At 29.4% G+C, this 18,384-nt stretch overlaps 1 pseudogene; it reads right to left on the bottom strand.

The window, feature by feature from the left end:
- Positions 1–10,756: 10,756 nt before the first annotated feature.
- LOC129299261 (phospholipid-transporting ATPase 1-like) lies at positions 10,757–16,434 on the bottom strand (annotated as a pseudogene).
- Between the last annotated feature and the right edge of the window lie 1,950 nt (positions 16,435–18,384).

Raw genomic sequence — 18,384 nt, 5'->3', positions numbered from 1 at the left:
AGAGGATTGAGGAAGAAGAAAAAGACTTGAACCTACTAAAAAGGAAATAATAACTGTTTGGTCGCCGAACAAGAAAAAGTAGATTAGCGAGATTAGGAATTTAGGGCCTGATGGCAATTTTCTATTTTTAAAATAAAAAAATTTATTTACTAACATATTTTTAAAAAATATCTTCGAAAAAAAAATAAAAATATTATTTTAAATAGAAGAATGAAAAAAACTTTTAAATTCATGAAATTATTATTTTAGAAAATAAGAAAAAATAAAAAAATACTTATTTTTATTATTTTTTTATTCTTAAACATATTTTGCGAAACATCAATTCTCAAAATAATAAAATAAAAATAATTTTAAATAATTTTTAATTTCAAAATTTTAGGTTTTAGATTCATGAATATTATTATGATGAATGAAAGTACCCTCATTAGTGCATCATATTATACTTTAAATAAATTAAATATGTAATATTTTACATATTATTTATTTTATGATAAAGTTTTATTATTTGTTAATATTATTAACATTTTAAAATACTTGTTTTGATTTGATTAAAAAAAGAAATATGTTAAGTATATAAAATCAAGTGTATAAATTTTTTCTAATATAGTGTACTAACAATTACTCCATGGTTTCTTTTTTGATAAATGAAAAAAGGAAAATGACTACTTCCTCTATTTAAAAATATAAGATTTTTTTTTAGTAATTAGATGTTCAAAAATATAACGCATTTTTAATTTTTTGAGATGTAATTATTACTTTTTTTAAAAGTGTTCCTATTGATAATGACTTTATATTTATTATAGGGTATTTAATAAGAGTAAATATGAAAGATAAAATTAATTAGAAAGTAAATAAACTACTTTATTTAAAAATAAGATTTGATTTAAAAATGTTTTATATTTTTAAAACAAAGAAGTACACTATCAATCAAATAAGCAATGAACTCAACTTTTTCATGACAAAGGAAGTGAAGATCACAGAAAGTCCAAGAACCCATTTCACCAAATGATCATTTTCAACATTATCCTCTCTACATATTAAACCAAGATCCATAATTTAATCTCTGATAAAACCATATTGTGATGCTCAAGAATTAGATCCCAATTGGCATGAATATCATTATTTTCACCTTTGATGAACTCAGAGCCTCCAATTAACGGCTTCGGGAGCTCACCTTTCTCTTTCCACAATCCCATACTCTTCAAATGCTAATAAGACCTGCCCACAATTCAACGAAAAGTGAGCCTCCCTCTGCCATTTTAAGCATGATAGCTTTCAATGGAGAGTTATGATTGTCTTTAATAATACCTCTACATCTCCTAGCATTTATTAAAATTAGCATAAGCTTACTTTTACCAGCAATCAAGATATACTCAAAAATCAATATCTTTAACTAAAAATTAACTTCTTATCTCTGAAGGGCGATAGAGCAATAGAGCAAAAGCTAGATGGTCTATCCTTAAAGAAGAATGAATTAGATTGAATACTGATGGCTTCGTCAACATTCACGATGCAGCTAACTGTGCAGGTTTTATTTGAAACAACCAAGGTAATTGAATTAAAGATTACTCCAAATACCTTAATTATTATCCAAGTACAGCAACTAAGCTTATAGGCATTTTGAAAAGTTTAAACATTTGTTGGTTGAAAAGTTCGATAAAGTTAATATCTACTCTGACTCTACAAAGCTCTCTCGTTAGTTAACAATAAGTTTCTATTAATCACCCACTCTCTACAACTATCAATAAAAATCAAAGATCTCACCATGCGAAAGTAGGCAATTACATTCGATCACGTTTTCAGAAAGGCAAATAAATATATAAATTGATTATCTTATCAAACCTATACCGACAATTTATATGTCTACACTTCTGATACCTCGTTATTTAATTGTTGTAATCTTTTATACACTGACATAAACTCATCTTGTCAATTAATAAAGTTTATCTGTGGCTTTCAATTCAAAAACAAAAAAAAAAAATTAGCATGAGTCCCATCTACTTGAACAACAACCCAACCCTTTTGCAACGTACGAGGACTTTCAACCTCTTTTATGGCCCCCCGAGTATTCAATTGTTTCAAACTAAGCTTGCCTCATTATATCCTAATACAATAGCCTTGGCTCTAGAGTAAAGTTGATGAGAGAGACTGTGTACTGATATTTAAAATGGAATAAAATATTTTGACTTTCTCTTTATTTTATGTTACACACACACATTATTTCTATTTTTAAAAACTTATATAAATTTCTTATAGTATGAATACGAAATACAAACTTGTTCCCATCCATCCAATCTTAGTTGAATGTTAAGTTTTATATATTTAATCAAAATACTCTTTTTTAAATATATATTGTCTAAAAATAATTCAAATTACCACACACAAAAATAATGCATATATTTGTTTACCTTTTCATTTATATTTTAAATTTTTTATTAGGAAAATTCATTGGTTAGTCATTTTAAAAAAAATTAAATACAAATAAGCTAAAATAATATTCAAACATGCATTCAAAAAATTTAAGAAATAAGAATTTAATATAATAAATTACTCGGTATAATTTATATTTTTTTATTTCATTAATTTTAACACAAATTTTTAACTTATTTATTTAAAGATTGACAATCTTAATTATAAAAGGTTTTTTAAGGAGAGAAGGTAGACTATTAAATCATAAGGAAAAATTAATAATTTTAAAATTTTTAACATAATTATTTTTTAGATCCTTATAGTTTTCAGTCTTTTCATTATTTTTTAATTCCTATAAAGATTGAAAAAAAATTTAAAAAAAACTACAAAAACTAAAAATAAAATTTGATGAAATTATAGGAATCAAGTATTATGCTTTCTCTAAATAAAAAGATAGGTATTTTAGAATTTTAATGAAATATTACTAAGTTAAGGATTAGACTAAGGTGTAAATTTCCAAATGAGCTGCAAGTCACAACAACCAATTCCTTCCTATTCTTCTCACCCTATAATCCCATACATGATTTTCAAACATAGTTAATTGAAACATTAATATTTTAAAAAATCATACATCTTTTTATTATATACTTATTAAATGTCTTATAAAAGTGTCTTAATAATAAAAATTAAAATTCTAATGAATCATTTTTTAGGAATAATAAATGAAATTAGAATATAATTGAAAAAATTATTAAAAATACCAAATGGCTCATACTTTCCCTTTAAGACTGAGTAGAGATTTTAAAAAATTTCCTATATTATAAACTAGTAATAAATACAATAAATAGGAGTCAGTGAAAACCCCCATATTGCTAAAATGAGATGAAAAACTTGGAACATATCCATATTTTTTCAAATATTATGAATTATTTTTTATTAATTTTAACTTGTTTAATGATTATGTTTTTAGTGGAATCATTTATTTTATTTTATTTTATTTATTTTTTCCCTACATTTTACTGAAATCATTCATATAATTTTAAAATTTATATATTCATTTTTTATTTTTAGCAAATTAAGTTGACATAAGATAAGTGGTAAAGATTTTGTTATTATTTGGGATAAATAGCAATATCAAACCCCTAAACTATATGTCTAAGAGCATCTAAAATTTTTAAACTCATTTTTTTATGTAATATTTTTTTTAATTTTTGAAAACAGGATAATATGGCCCCTATAATTAATAAAAGTTAATTTGATTGTTAATTAATAAAAAAATAACAAAAAGACTCAAAAATTATATTAAAAAAGACCAAAAATTACAATAAAGGATCCAAAAAATTTATTGATCCTTTTTTGTAATTTTTGATGCTCTCTTTTGTCATCTTTTGGTCATCTAATAATTAAAATTAATTTTGATAACGAAAGGGTCAGACTGCATTATTTTTAAAAATTGAAAAGAAATAAAAAATATATTAGGGTCTCAAACACTATTGAACTTATAATTTATAGATTAATTGATTCTTTTAACCTATTATTTAAACAAATGACTGGGATTCTAATTTCAACTCTTGCCTATGAAAAAAAAAAAAAATCTAGTTCATATTCTATTAATTGCTTTCGATATACGGGACAAATTGAATTTTAATAATGGTGAAGTATATCATTTATGTTTCACCAGGGAAAAAAAAAATTCTAGAATCCAGTCCTTGATCCGCCACTTGATCAAAATTTACTAATTTATAAAACTTGAATATTAGAATATTATATATCAAGATATGACCCAATAACTTGGCACAAGCATGACAAGCTAGTCTAAATAATTTAAAAAATCTTAAGATTGGGTTTGCAGCTTAAAAGATTTTTTTTTTTACTTCGGATTTATTCAGATCGCTAAACTTGAAGAAATTTAAGCCAAACCTAAAGATAAAACAATATAAAAATAAAATTGAAAAAAAATAATTTTTTAAATAAAGATTGAAATTAAAAAATAAAATAATATAATATTTAACAATTCGAGTATTTGAACCATCCTAAGTAAGCTTGAAATCATGAATGATTAGGATTGAGTTTAATTATATAAACTTTTTTATATGACAAAATATTTTAAATTTAATTTAAATAAAAGTTCAATCTAAATTCAGCTTAATCACTTAAATAACTGACTATAATATAGCCCAAATAATTTATTATCTTTTCAACTACCTTTCTCAAAACTTCTTTTCATCTAATACCAATTATATCTTTGATTCTTATCAACTTCCTTGCACAAATCATTCACCCTTATGCAATCATGCAAGAGGTGAAGTGAGTGTCACTATGACTAAAAATCATTTGAAGTTATGAAAGGAGAAATACACTGATTCATTTAGACTTTTAATCATTCCATACAAATTAAAAAAAACAATTAACATTAGTTTATGTTCTTAAGTATTTTTAAAAAATTGAGAAAATTTCAGGTGAGGACCCTTGACAAGACATAATAAAAAGGATGACCCATAATTTTTGAAATTCATTTAAGGACCCGTACAAAATTTATTTTAAATTTGTGACAAAGATGACAAAATTGCTCTCACTTAAATGAACATAAACAACTTATTCACTCTCATACTATATATTATTTATTATTTACGAAATGTTGTTACTTGCTTAATGTCACTTGTTTGTAACCCTATTTCATTTGATTTCATTCAATGTGTTGATTTCATGATAGGATGACTTGTTTGTTTACACATTATATATTATTCATTTACTTATAGAATGTTGTTCGTTTCCTTCTTTCACTTGTTTATGGCCCTTAGAAGGAAATTAAGTGAAAGTATGATTATAAACAAATGAAATAAGAAAATGAACAATATTTCATAAATAAATAAATAAATAATATATAATATGAGAACGAATAAGTCATTTATACTGTTCAATTAAATAAGGGCAATTGTATTATTTTTATCACAAATTTAAAAGAAATTTTGGACGAGTCCTTTAGTAAAATTTTAAAAATTCAGAAGTAATTTTTTTTTACTATGTTTGGTCAAGGGTCCCATCTAAATTTTTTTCAAAAAATTTATAGGATTGCTGTTAATTAAATTCATTTAATCAAATGCTATCTTTTCGAGAGAAAGTCAACAAAGTAATTTTCACTATGAGAGAATTTGTCAAAAAAAAAAAAGTCCTATAAACATTTTACAATATAACTTATACTTTTTATAGTCCTTATTATAAGACACTTTTAACTATTATACACATTTTAAAAAAAGTTAAATTTTTATTGATATAACAAAAAAAATAAGAGGTACTTTCATTTTTATCCTTAATTTTAAATAATACAACTATATTAAATACTTTCACGCTAATCAAAAAGGGAGAGAAAATTGAAAAAAAATTAATTATTACAAAGCGTCTTACATTTTAAATAAAAAATTATTTCTAAAAGACATCTTAAAATAAAACTGGAGGGAGTATTTGGGGCTATGTGAACTTTATTCAAATACTCCATCTAGTTATGTATGAGTAAATTTCAATATGTTACTATAATTAAGAAAAATTTTAAGATTCATTAATTTGTCTAAAAATATATTCCCTCTGTTAAAAAATATAAAATATTTTTAACTGAATCTCACCCCAATAAAATAATTACTTGTCTTTAAATTAACTATATATTTTCATATTTATCCTTATTTTATAGGGTATTTCACCCTAAAAAATATAAAAATGATCTATTCAACAGGGGCATTTTTGAAAAAAAAATGTAATGATTATACTTTAAAAGATAAAAATATCTTATATTTTGTAATATCTAATCCTTTCAAAAATACTTTATATTTTTTAATAAAAAATAATTTTTTAAAATTTCACCCACGTTAAAATATGTATATTGCATACTTTAATTATATAATACTTTCTTTCACAACCATTTAATGGGGATTGGGGAATAAAAGGATAAATCTATGATAAAAAGTCAATACCTCGTCTTGTAAATAAGACAACAAAATTCTTCTCTCAATGTGTTGTGAATACAACAAAGGAGTAATAATTATGCATATACTTTTTTAGGCTTATTCATGAGACACTTTTAATATATTTAACTAGATTCAGTGAAGATCTTAAGACTTATTAATTTTATTTAAAAATTTAATAAATTTTAACTTCTCTTCATTAAATGAAAATAAAAGAAGAAATTTGTGATAAAAATTTAATAATGTGACTTATAATTAAGATAAAAAATTTTCTCTCTCAGACTTGTAAATATTATACATAGGATGATATGAGCAAAATATATAAATTGTAACAAACTACATTGAGAAAATCACATTTAAATCCATGTAAATTATCAAAGAAGATGGAGGAGTGCATAGCTCAGTATCTCGTCTGGAATTAAATTGGAGAAGTAAAAGTAGAAGTAAAACTTTGAAATTTACTTATTAGATATGTAGGAACTCAGTTCCATCAAAAATTATGAAACTCACTTCTATCATATCATCAATCATATCATCATAAGAACCCAGCTCCATCTTTTTCATTGGTAAAAAATTTTTTATCCTACTTTATCGTCATACCCAACATATATATTTTTTTTTATCTTATATCCACTTCTATTTCAACTTTTAGTTTCATCAAAAACTCTTTTCATGTACCAAAGAGGCATGAAAGTTTTGATGTTGGATTTTGATGAGAACGAGCCAATGGAGTGCTGGCTAAGTGAACCAAAGAGTGACTGGACTTGCATATGAAAGCACCATCATGGAAGTTCGAACAAGTCCCCATTCTCATGCAATTGGTTTTGCTGAAGATGGGGGAGAGAGTGCTGGAAAGAAAATTTGGACTAGGTTTTTTGTTTTCTCCTCTTCTCATTTAAGGGGCAATTTTTGTTTTTTTATCCATTAAAAATAATTAGAGTTGATAATTTAAACGGGAAAATCTCAAGGCCGTGCTCGGGAACTTAAAAAAATAATTTAATTAAATCTTATTCAAGTTGTTTAAATAAGTATGAAGAAATCTGGCTCACTAGGTCCAAACCAAATAACTGAAATCTTTTTATTATAAACAAAATAAAATAAAAAGAAGATAAAAATTAAAAATTTTAATTTTTTTAATATAAAAATTGAAATTGACAAAAAATATTTAAAAATTTGGATATCATGATAGTCTAAACAAACTCAAAAGCCTGATGAGTTAGCTATATAGTTTTTTTTAGATTTATTTACATATTTTAAATTTAATTTAAATAAACCACTAACTTGCCTACTGGCTCTAGAAATAATACTTTGGTTGCTTCAGAATTCTTAGTAATTAAGCAAACTCAAAAGACCCCTCTGAGATTAACTTAGTTGGGTGGGAGTGGATTTTCTAACCACATTTTGTGAACAAAAAATCTATTAGTTAAAAATTATAGTTTACTTTTTTTTTTTTGTTAAAAGAATAAAAGAAATTGGTTTACTTAATCTTCACATCATTTTAACATTTTATTTTTTTGTACTTTTTTTTTTTAATAGTCCTACTTTGCTTTACAAAAGGTGAAGTCACTTTCAGTCCGTCGCAAAAAAAAAGAAGGTGATATTATGGTTATGGATGTGATGTCCTGCTTTTCTGTTTTGTTGAATTTGGATTATGGGGGTACTTCGTCTTTTGCTTCGAAGGATTCGCCACGTGGCATCCGACTTGATCTATTCCATAAAGTACGCTCTTGTCATTCTTCTGTCCAATCACCAATTTTCACCTCCACTTATGTGTTGTCAAAATCACATTTACATATTTCATCTTTATGTGTGTCACTGTGTCTATACTACGCTGCTCCCTTGGTTTTTATTTGTTAAAAAAAAAAATTACCCCCTACATTTAAAAATAAAAAATATTTTTTGAAGAATTAAATATAAAAAAATAAAAAAAATATTTTTAATCTTTTAAAATATAATTATTTTTTTCAAAAATATTTCTATTAATAAATTACTTTATATTTATTATAGGATGTTTAATAAAGATAAATATAAAAAATTATGGTTAATTTTAAAGTAGGTAACTGCTTTATTAGGAGTGATATTCGATTAAAAATACCTTATATTTTTAAATGAAGGGAATATATCATATGGTTTTAGAAAATTAATTAATTATATTAATTGTATTTAAAAATAAAAGAATTAGATTAAAATATCTTTTATTAATTATACTAATCAAGTTTTCATTAATTATTTTTATGATTATAAATGATAAAATTATGAGAATTAACTTAAACAGTTTGTAATAAATGTTTATTGAAAAATATAATTTTATTTATATAAAAAAATGAGTTAAAAGTAATAGTTTCTTCCGTAAATAAAATAGAGAGAGTACCTCCTGAGGGAAATGATAATTAGGTGCTCACTGATTCATTAATTACAATAAAAATTTTAAATTACTGGAATCTTAATGGATCTTGGTTTTTATTTGAAATTTAAAAGTATGAATGGTCTAAAATGCTCTTCAGAAATAATTTTAATAAAATTTTAAATAATTATTATATATTCACAAGTATTCTTAAAAAAATTTAAAAGTAAATTTTTGTTTCATACTAAAAAATAATCTATTCCAACTATTATTTTTTAATTTTTTAATTGAGATTAATAATATTTTTATTTTATAATAGCAATTTTAATAATGACATTTTTTTTAATCTTCCAAATGAAAGGTAACATATATAATGAATTAATTATCATTATTGAATTCTAATGACGTAGTTGAGAACAATTTTTTTTCATTTTCTTGTAAATAAAAGGCTATGTTATTATTACCTGATTTGAGCTTGGCATCCTTGTCAACTCAAAAAAAATGTGAAATTGTGTCTAACAAAAAGAGTTAATTTTTCATAATATAATTAATTAAAGTTTAAATTTTTTTAAAAGTTATATTTATATTTTATATTAAATAATATCTTAAATATTATTATTTTTTATAGAAAGATACATGCGTGTGGTAAAAAAAAAAAGAAAAAACTCACATAAAATTCCTGCATTGTATTTGAGTACAATCCACGAAAAAGAAGTCAGTATTCACTTATAGCATGCTAATCAATTCACATAGCCACATGGGCATTAATGGCTTTTTAAGATGTCTCTGTCTCATTTAAATCAGTTTATGCAAAAGCCAAAAGATTGGCTTGTAAACATCCTTGCTGAACTTGAGCCCCTCCATAATTCCTACAGGACTGCAAGCCTAGTTCCTACAAGGCTCTAGTAGGCACACATCATAGTTTCTTAATGAAATCCTCTAACCTTGTTGCCATTTTTCATTTCTCATGAGACTACACAGGCTACTTCTCCTCTCTGATTCCTTCATAAATCTGCATCTAGATAAAATCCATACAACTTAATGAGGTACTCCCTCAAGTTACTTCCATATGCTATCCTCTACAAAAATTTAAAGTGGGTCATTAATTATTTTTTTCAAATACTATCCCTATTAGTCTATTACAATTTACTAGGAGACTTCAAAAATAATATAGTGTTTTTCTATGCTCTTAATTAAAGTAAAAGTTGCGAAAATTTCTCATTTAAAAGTTAATGAGCTAACTATCTCTTTATTTGATAAGATAGATAGAAATGACTTATAATATAATATAGGTTAAATTTAGAAAAAAAATTAGTCCCTCATAACGTAATAAATTAAGGTTTAAGTCTCTGTTGAAAGAGATGCTTATTAATATCAAACTATATTTCGAACAAAGGTTCCATCAATAAGAGAATACCTGTACATAAAAAAAAAAATATATACTTATATTTAAACCTATTTGCGTTATCCTAAAGGATCTTTGCATACTCCTTTTGATCCTATATATAAGATATAGAGAGAAGAAATTTTTTTATTCTATTTATAATCACTTGATTAATTTTTTTATCATTAATTTCCTCTTTTACCCTCTATTAAAAGTTGATAAGAGAAAGTATGTAATTAAAGTATGTATGTTAATATAAATAAAATTAAAAACTTATTAAATTTTTATACAGAATTAATAATTTTTAATTTTTTTTTTAATTTTGATTACACATGTTTTAAAACAACTTATAAATAGCGTTAAAGAGTAACTTCCTTTGAGGTTTTCACTTCAGCACTTAAGAAAACCATTTCACCATTCATATTGTCCTTGTCAAGGAAGAGTTGTTGCCGCTTGATTTCTAGAGGCACTACCAATTGGCCATGAGCAAGAATTTTCCTTCTTCTTTTCATCATTTTTGTTTTTCGATTTGTTTGTTGCTGCCAGAAAATCCTAGCTTCTTCAAACCTCCAGGTAACAGAATTCAGCAGGCTTTGGTGAGAGAAATCATCATGACCATGAAGTACAATTAAATAAACTCTTCTTGTTAAAATTGTATATCTCTAAATAGTAATGAACATTCTTCCTTTAAACTCATCAGCAATAATTTACAACAGAGGCTACATTTATGGATGCAAAAGAATAAAGATACAAAACAACTCCTAAATCAATGTGAAACATCAAAACCACTATCCTTTGGACAGTATCTGAGGAAGAAAGCTGGCAACTGAGAGAAAAACTATAAAGTAGCCTCAAGAATGTGTAAATTTACAAGAAAAAAGAAAAAGGAACTATAAGACACCAAAGAAATTCTCTTAGGTATCTGTTTATCTATGTACTATCAAATTCAGATCTTCTGAAGCAAAAATATTTCTGATGGGTGAGACAGGGAGAGTAGCACAAAAAATGGAAATATGCTAATCTGATCTCCTCCTCCTCCTTTTCTATCTCTCTCTTGCATCAGAATAACTCCATGAACTTTATCTTCAGAAGATCCAAATCAATCTGTCATCATCTTGGCGGACCAGCTGGAATGGGATGCATTTCTATATCTCCACCTCCAACCACACCCTTGAAGATCCAAGTTTCTTGGCTTCTCTTGAGATTTGGATATCATCGGGGAAGTAATATTGATGAACATACTTCACCGTGAAACGAGGGAGCAACGCCCGTGATGATAATTCCAAGCAGACATAGCCAAAAGGATCCAGTGCCTAATGAATGAAAGATGGCCCTGCAAAAGTAATTAGAGATGAAAAAGGCAAGTCTTTTACATACTGGATAGGTTATGGAGGATTGCAGAGACATCTCAACCTTACAATAGACTTTTTTTCATGCTATATCATAAATTTCACAAAAGCTTACACATCTGAAATACAATTACTTAGACAAGGAACGGACAACCAACAAATGTTTTGGATTACCAGAAAAGTAATTAGGTTCCACTAAATAGCTAAATGCGTGTGTTCATTTTTTAACTGAAGAAAGCACATTTTCTATTTAGCATGGAGCAGTCTAGGCATCAGGTCTAACGAGTGTTTAATCTAACAGTATATGCCTGAAGTCTTGTAAGAATCAGAAAGATGTTAGGTCTCGCAATGACCTATCAGCTAGAATCAAGGTTTTGCCTCGCTGGATACAGAGCGACACAAGTATCAGCATGACATGAGTAATTAAATTCCATGGTTAAACAAGACACAACAAGCACAATAATTGAAAATGATTAATGCAACTAACTCTTAACTAACTCTGCAAGTTACAATGCTAAATTTAGCACTCAGTCCTGTCGTATTTTGGACCGAGTCCCAAGTTGCTCCTTATCCTAAATTCATTCTCATTTAGGTTCCATGTATTTCAAAATGCATCTAAGCATAGATAATATGGTTCACTAAGTTGGATGAATTTCCAAGTATGAAGACACAAAATGGGAATAAAAAAGGTAGAGGACTAAGAATGGATTTGACTTCAAATACTCATGCACCGAGGTATTTGTATATACAAAACAAAGGTCATAAGAAGAAAGAGAGAATGCATACCAGTAACCAGGCAATGTAGGAATAGCATCAATGACCAAGACACAGATGAAAGTTGCAATTATAGACCCCCAAATGGAAGCATGAGTAATCCAATTCCACCTGATAACATCCATGGCCAGGTGTATATTAACTACAATAACCACTGCGAGAGTCCAAAGATCTCCTATGCTTGCTACATCAATAGTGCTTCCCCAGTATGCGAAGAAAGCACCAAAGAAGATCACAATGCTTTGCCACAATGTATCAACCATTGTAAACCAAAATAATTTTTTGTTGTATGCCTTGTGTCTCTGTCCGACCCCATAAAGTTGTGGATGGTTTATAAGAGTCCTTTTACTAAGGTCTTTGTCAAGAATACCAACAACAATGGTTGGCAATGAAGTGTAAATGATTGAGTATAAAACACTGCTCCATTCGTTTATAGCTGTCGTCAAAGTGAAGGCGGTGAAGAGCACATACCTGGAGAACACCACAAGAAAGTATTATGTTAGAATCTGCAGCCATGCACCCAGATCATTCTAAAATGCTTGTGATGCATCCAATTTGAATTTGCATGACAATCGCTCGCGCCCGCACACACACACACACACGTCTTCCAAATTAGTTACTCACCAAAATAGGACCAGAACAAGGACAGCATTTCTGTAAAAATTGTATAGTATCATATAACCCCAAACGTTGGTAATTCCAGTGTCCATGCACCAATAATAGTGGAACTAAAAACCTAAACTGCCCCATCGCAAAATCAGACGCCATTACAGCTTGTCGACCCTCCTGTCCACTGATGCCAACTCCAACATCAGCCATTTGGATCATTGAGACGTCGTTAGCACCTGTAACACAATGAATTTACGATTTTAGAATCTCAGGCTCCTCTGTTGAAAGGGATTGAAACTCTGAAACAAGTCAACAGGAGAATTCATACCATCTCCAACGGCTAGTGTCATGTCAGACGTCCTGTTTTTCACAAGGGAAACAATCCCAGCCTTTTGCAATGGAGCCACTCGACAACAGAGAACCACCGAACATTTTCTTGCTAGTTGAAAGAGCTGGAACAATAGCAGCAGGTGGAATTAGGACAAACGACATCAGCTAGCATGTTGTAAACATAATCCAAGATTTAACACCACTAACCTGTTCTTCAAGTTCACTATCAAGAACATGTACAAGGCTGGTACCATCAATGATCAAGGCCAATGGAATTTTCGGAGTGTAAGAACTTTCAGTGTCATTGGTAAGACCAGAAGCAGTGATGAGTTTTTCGGACATGACAAGGGCATCTTGTAAACTCCTTCTACAGGACTCTTTATTGTTGCTATTAATTATAATCTGAGTCATGTCACTTGTTAGGAGCTTTGAGGAGTAGCCAATTGAAATAGCAGTTTCCTGTTTGTCCCCAGTCAATACCCATACCTGAATACCTGCAGTCCTGAGAGACTCAATGGATTCTGGCACCCCTTTCTGCAATTTATCTTCAATAGCAGATGCACCTAATATGCAGAGGTTGTTTTCAATATTGCTAGCAACCTTACGAAGTAAACTAGCCCGACCCATCAAAGCAGAGCTTGCTGTCTCAAAGGCATGGTGCCATTGCTCAAATTCTGAAGAATTCAGTTCCCTCATTCCAATGACAAGAGTCCTCAACCCCAGAGAAGAGTAAGAGTGAAGATGGCTTTCAGTTGCACGTATCATTTCCATGTTTGATGACTTGTCTATGACACTTAGCATGGATATATCAGCACCCTTGACCCAAAAGTTTCACGGAATTGTCAGGATACCCCAATATGACTGACATTCTCTTCCTATCACTATCAAATTCATGCATGCCCAAGACATTGAACCTGCACTAACCATAAGGAGAAACTTCACGAAAAGGTAAACAACCATGAAACATCGCTAAAAAGTAAACAACCATGAAAACTTTATAAGCACTATATCACAAGAGAGCAAAAGATAACAATTGCCACCAATAATTATACAAGACAAAAGCACATGAAAATTTATCATAGACAACTGAAGTACATGCATAGCATAAATACGAAGTAAACATCAAAGAAAAATTGCAGGAAGCATTTCCACAAGTAACTAATAATGGTTATCATTTGAAATACAAATTTGGTTAGTTAGAGTAGACTGTATGAAGAAGAAGAAAATACAAAATTAACAATTGAACTTACCTTTGTTTCACTCCCTGTATATCAATAACTATGTGGCCTGAGGTCCGTTCTATAAGCGTATAACCATAGGCAGCAGCTGCATATGCCAGTGCTTGTTCATCTGGCGACTCACCTTGATAATCAATCAACTTGACTTTAGGATCAGATGTGTCAACATGAAGAGGAACAATGGTATTGCAGGCTGCCAATGCTAGGAAGAAGTCATGAATTCGTTTTCCTTTGTTATTTTCGAGTCTACTTCTTGATAACTGCAAAAGTTCTGGATTGACTTTCACTTTCATCTTGGGCCTCAACACTGCTCCATTCACTAATAACAAACAGAAAATAGTACGTTCATTACTTTACAAATAAGATCAGATGCATTAAAGGAATTGCTAAAAAAACACTATTAAAACAAACTATTTAATGTGAAGGAGAAATTGTACCTTCAACAGAGTATTCAACTTGCTCTCTCCTGACTGTCATTTGTTTTACTGTAATCAACACCCCAGATGCTCGCATATTGAAATTCCATCTTGTTCTCAGTAAGTGTGCCAGTCTTGTCCGAGAAAACATATTTGATTTGCCCCAAATCTTCATTAATATTTAAAGCCCTGCACTGAAAATCTAGAATCTGATGCCTCATCATACATTCTGTTGTCTCGGATCATGAAGTAGGCCTGGCCAACACGGACAAGCTCCATCGAAATGTACAAGGATATGGGGATCATGACCTGGAACACTATAATAGACATGAGGAATGTGAAAACAATTTCCAATCCCCATCCATAATACTTGTAGCTCTTGGCTTCTCCGTCTTCAAAGTACAGCTTCCGATAATAAGGCAACATATTTAACTCATCCTTGTGGCGCTTTAACCAAACAGCAGCACAAACAGAGGTGACGTACACAAAGCTACAAGAAAGAAAGAGAGAGAATGATAATCTCGAAGTTCATTCGGGTTTCCAGCCGGCTCCTCTTCGACGGAGCTCCTGAGCTGTTAAGCATAACTTTGGTCTCACTGCCGCAGTATGCAGCAACACCAAGTGCCCATTGAGTATTTTTGAGCTCACAGCCTCGAAGAACAATATTGGAGGATCCAAGTGACAAACGATTTTGATCAACTTCCATGTTAGCTTGAAACCCATATATGTTCCTATTGGGTTTCTCGCACTTAATCAAACCATTGATTCTCTCTTTTTAGGCAGCTTTGAAAGCGTCTCCTGCTTTGCATATCGGGTCTTCAAATTTGATTCTCCATCTAGATTTATAGTCTGCACATATGCAACCCCCGTTGGATCACTGGTTGATAGCAACACAATATCGCAAGGGATTGTTTCATTTGCATGAATTTTAACAATTTCACCAACTCTAATATCTTCCATTTCTTCTGTTCAAATCGATCACCAACCAAAACTGAAGCGAACCTGCTGTTCTCGACTTTATCTGATCGATGTCTCCTCCAATCCTCAAACGCATCCTTCACAGCAGTAACGAGCAGAAACAAACGCTAAAGGCATGACAGAAACTCCCCTACCAAAAACGGCAAGCTGAGGAAGCTGGTTAAGAATTGCTATTACAAGAAAATAAATATATGCAACTCTATGGAATTGCTCGAATAATTCCTGGGCAAAAAGGTGAGGATGGAGTATTTCCCAGTACGAATAGAATTTCCTGCGAATTCAAACCGCTCGTTTGTCCTCTCAGGATCGTTTATATAAACCAATCTCGCATCCTCGTCGCTGATTTCCTTCTGCGACATGCTGAATCCTTCAGAATCAGCGCCTTTTGACCCATACCGAACACGCTAGATCCTGAATGATTGAAAGTCACTTCCCGCACCGAAATCCTGTCGGATCCCCTAGAATGAGTTGAGGAGATGCTTCTTCGAGACGATGATTTCAAAGCAGGGTCGAAATGTGAGGAGTTTCCAGCTTGATTGTTCGAGTCCATGCCAGACTTTGACTTTGATTCAGCTAGATCGAAGGAAGCAGGTACAAAGTGAAGCTCTTGGAATTTAAGAATTTTTCGAAGATGAAATCAGAGCAACCCTCACAGAACCATAATCCGAAAACCACAGGCCACTGAAGAAGCAGAGATTGAACAACTGACTAACGAATATACAATCAGCACTACTTCTTTTACCCAAAAAAAAAAAAAAGGCGGCAGCAGCAGCTCACAGAACTGGAAAACAAACAAACCCAGAAGTACAAATCACCAAAACTACAGAACACGCAATGGAAATTTGGATACGAAATAGGCTCTATCGTGCGCGTGGATGATAACGGAGATATGATAACAACTGGTCAAGAATAGAAAAAACATTTAAGACAGGGTATCGCAGAGGGAAAAGAAGAAAATTCGAGGGAGGTCAAAGTCATTATAGAAGAATGAGAAGGAGAAGAAGGGCGTGAAGACGAGGACGAGGACGAGGACGACGGCAAATACAAGAAATGAGGAAGAAGTCGTGATGGGTGGCGACAGCGACTAGGAATACAATAGACTAAAGAATAGTTGTTTTTTTTTTTTTTTCCAAGTTTAACGTATGAGAACTTCGGTGCTTGATCGAAAAGTCGTTGTGTTGTGGGGTGAGAGAAGAGAGAGAGGAGGAGAAGAACCATGCATGATGAATGATGAATCCGGAGGGATGTTTCTAGAAGGAGAGGGAGGAGGCTGCGGGTGGTGCGTGAAGACCAGAGGATTTGAATTGTTAGATTGTTATTAATTAACATTCTGAATCTAAATGTGAATGCGAATTTGACTTTGGATGGTTTTAATTTTTTTGTCTCTCGGTTTTCCCTCTTTCCAAGAAATATATTTTGATAGAAAGATGAACAACTTCAAAGTTCAAACGCAGATATACGGCCGGTCAATAAACCAGAGAGCAGCCTGCTTATATTCCAATTTCTCACTTTATGAAATATTTTTAAAAAATTAATTTCTTTAAAAATATAAAATACTTTAATACAAATAATATGTTATTAATGATAATTTTTCATAATTACTCTTTCTATATTTTTTAATATTCATTACATGTGAAGTATTAAATGAAAAGTATTTTTAAAATTATTTTTGTTTTAAAAAAATAATATTATAAAATATATTAACAAATTTTATTCAATATAGACTTTTATTAAAAATATTTATAAACTGGGATGGATGAAGTATTCTCTTCATTAATACTTGATAGCAGTTTTTTATTATTATTTTTCCCGTTAAATGTGATCTATTATGTGTGTGCCTACGTATACATATGTTATTTTTATTTTCAATTTCATTACTAGAAAATATTTAAAAAAAAATTGTTCTTCCTTTTATCGTTAATCGTTTTTTCCAGGATGCTTCCTTCAATAATTAAATTTAGCAAATCCAAGATTTTCTTTTTTTGGATCGGATCCCTAGTTTGAAACCCACCTCACATTAACTAAAAAAAGTTTAGATTAATCTAGAATAAGTTGGAAATTGGAAAGAACCACCAGAGACTGACAAAGCTTTCTTGTCAAGTATTTCATATCTTTGCATTTTTAAAACCTGAGTTCAAATTTTTGATTAAGCTAGTACAATACAATTCTTAGTATTAAATCAAAAGCTTGATGATACTCCCTCCATTTTTAAATTATAAAATAAATGTGTATTTTTATAAGTAGAACTGCAAAATTTAATAAGCATTTATTATATTTTTTCCAAAGGTCCCTCATAAAATCAAAGTTTATTCTCAAAAGACAGACATGTTTTTAAATTACTCTCCTGATCTACTCCTTTCTTTTCTATATATAAGATAAAAAATTATATTACACAGTTTAAAAAAGTTAGTTAATCATAATATTATGTTTAAAAATAAAAAAATTGGATTAAAATCCTATATTAATCAATATAAGTATGCATTAATTTTTTCGTTAATGTAAATTATAAGGGGTGATTTAAAAAAATATAATAAATTTATTAAAATATATGATTTTGCTTATATAAAAAATATATAAAAAGTGATAGTTTCTTTTAC

The sequence above is a fragment of the Prosopis cineraria genome, unplaced genomic scaffold (assembly GCF_029017545.1).
Source record: "Prosopis cineraria cultivar Desert tree isolate PC_DT_omini unplaced genomic scaffold, ASM2901754v1 PC1101, whole genome shotgun sequence".
In the NCBI taxonomy this organism is placed as follows: Eukaryota; Viridiplantae; Streptophyta; class Magnoliopsida; order Fabales; family Fabaceae; genus Prosopis; species Prosopis cineraria.
This window is presented reverse-complemented; position numbering and strand designations above follow the sequence as displayed.